At 33.4% G+C, this 2,300-nt stretch overlaps 1 long non-coding RNA gene across 1 annotated transcript; it reads right to left on the bottom strand.

Moving 5' to 3' along the window:
• Positions 1-336: 336 nt before the first annotated feature.
• LOC106674013 lies at positions 337-1,181 on the bottom strand. Its single transcript, XR_001341446.2, has 3 exons — positions 929-1,181; positions 769-836; positions 337-501 (listed from the first exon to the last, which is right to left on the bottom strand). It is a non-coding gene; the product is annotated as an uncharacterized LOC106674013 (long non-coding RNA).
• Positions 1,182-2,300: the final 1,119 nt, after the last annotated feature.

Below are 2,300 nucleotides of genomic sequence, written 5' to 3' on the forward strand. Positions count from 1 at the left end.
GTCATAGCAATTGCCATTGCTGACCCATTTTTTTTTCAAATTCGAAAATAGCCAAAGGTGATTACGTTTCGCCGGTCTTGTAAGCGCAACGACTCAAAACAATTCAAGTTCAAGGTATTGCCTGACGCAAAGTCGAAATTTTCAACAATCTGTTTTTTCCTGTTCGTTCTACTCTTTTCCTCCACTTATGGTAATAGGATTGGCGCAGTTCTGTTTAGAGATTATGCGATTAAAATCGTTTGGATTGTTTTTTGTTGTTATAATTTTGCAATTTTGACTTTTGCCAATTTGGCTTAAAAACTGATGGTGCAGGAGGAGAAAAAAATCAAAACAATATAAATCGATATTTTTTTTATTAAATAAATATAACGTATAAAAACAAATAAATAGTCGTCTAGAAACTAGTTTCGGGGTTGTCCTTCATCTCGTAGCTAAGATGTTTTCGGACAAAATACTGCAGTCAGCCTAGATCGGCCTGGCGACACGTTTTGTCGGGTCAGTCTGCAAAAAAAGAAAAATTCGGAAAATTAGTCCTCTGAAGATTGTCCTTAGACGTGTGATGATGTGATTAAGAGATTGATTTAAATATGATTTTTTATCAAAATAATCGTTTGACAAGTTTATTTCGTCACAACTCTCAGAAAACGTGATAAAAGTCAGTATGTTTATTATATTTTTGTTTTATTTGTGTTTATTTATCAAGAAAATATTTTATATGTTTGTTTGTTGTTATTTGTGTGATAATGTTGATTAAAGAAAAGTACTCACCGGCTAATAGAATACAAGCCCAGTCTTTCTCTCTTTGCTCCTCGTGTTTCTTTGGTTATTTACCACAACTGCACAGAAAAGGAACAAAATTCACTATTAGTTTCAGAGTAAGGAAAATCACTAAGGAGAAGCACAAGTGTCACCACGAGTCGATACTCACCATTATAATAATAATAAAAACGACGATGTCGAGTATCTTCGTAAGTCAAGCTTTGATGACTTTGGACCTGAAGCCTCCAGAGGAGAAGACGGAGCTTCTCCGTTGGTGGTTGTTCGATTCCGGCCTGAGGATTTTATCGATCACTTGGCGGATGGTGGAGTGCTTCCTGTCGAACGGATTCGGGAACATTTTGATATAGTTGTAGATTATGTGTCACTGACGAACTGAGTCGGACTGTGCAGTGCCATGCGGCCTCCAGGCTTATATAGCCGTCTCCTGGAGGGGGCCGCGATCCCCCACATTCTTCCTTTGTCCTCTCGTTCATCGGGTACCGCGAGCTCGCAAATTGTCCACTGCGTCAGCCGTGTTTTTTCCCAGGTGCGTCTCACGTCGGACGGTGTTTTTTCCCCGAGACGTATAATCGGATAATTGAGGCCGACGATGCGTTAGATCCGGGTAATTGTTCTTTGATGTAAACAAACTTTGGGGAAAACAAGTGTTTGTGCCGTTCAACTTTACCGAGGAGATACAACACAAGACCGAACACACAAACATACACATTAAAACACTCAGACTGCTTGATGAAAATGTAAGTAGGCTTAGTCGTTTGAACCATACATCCAACATTTATAGTTATTTAGTAAGTTACTAATGATCAGGCAGATTAATACTAAATTTAATTTATAATTAGTAAGTTATATTAGACCAAAATAATTAGGCAGTTTAATATTAAATTTAATTTATAATTAGCAACTTACACTAGACCAAAATAATCAAGCAGTCTGATATTAAATTTAATTCATAATTAGTAACTTACACTAGAAGTTTAATATTAAATTTAATTTTTAATTAGGAACTTACACTAGACCAAAACAATCAAGCAATTTAATAGTAAATTTAATTTATAATTAGTAACTTACACTAGAGGTTTAATATTAAATTTAATTTATAATTAGTAACTTACATTAGACCAAAATAATCAAGCAGTTTCATACTAAATTTAATTTACAATTAGTAACTTACATTAGACCAAAATAATCAAGCAGTTTAATATTAAATTTAATTTATAATTAGTAACTTACACTAGAAGTTTAATATTAAATTTCATTTTTAATTAGTAACTTACACTAGACCAAAATAATCAGGCAGTCTAATATTAAATTTAATTTATAATTAGTAAGTTACACAAGACCAAAACAATCAAGCAGTTTAATACTAAATTTAATTTATAATTAGTAACTTACCCTAGACCGAAATAATCAACCAGTCTAACATTAAATTTAATTTCCTAGTTTCGTGGTCCAGTTGACCAATCAATATATTTCAATTAATTAAGGTTTTTAAGTGAAATAAAAATGTCAGTGTCACGAGC

This window comes from Cimex lectularius, unplaced genomic scaffold (genome assembly GCF_000648675.2).
Source record: "Cimex lectularius strain Harlan isolate CLEC.00 unplaced genomic scaffold, Clec_2.1 scaffold89, whole genome shotgun sequence".
In the NCBI taxonomy this organism is placed as follows: Eukaryota; Metazoa; Arthropoda; class Insecta; order Hemiptera; family Cimicidae; genus Cimex; species Cimex lectularius.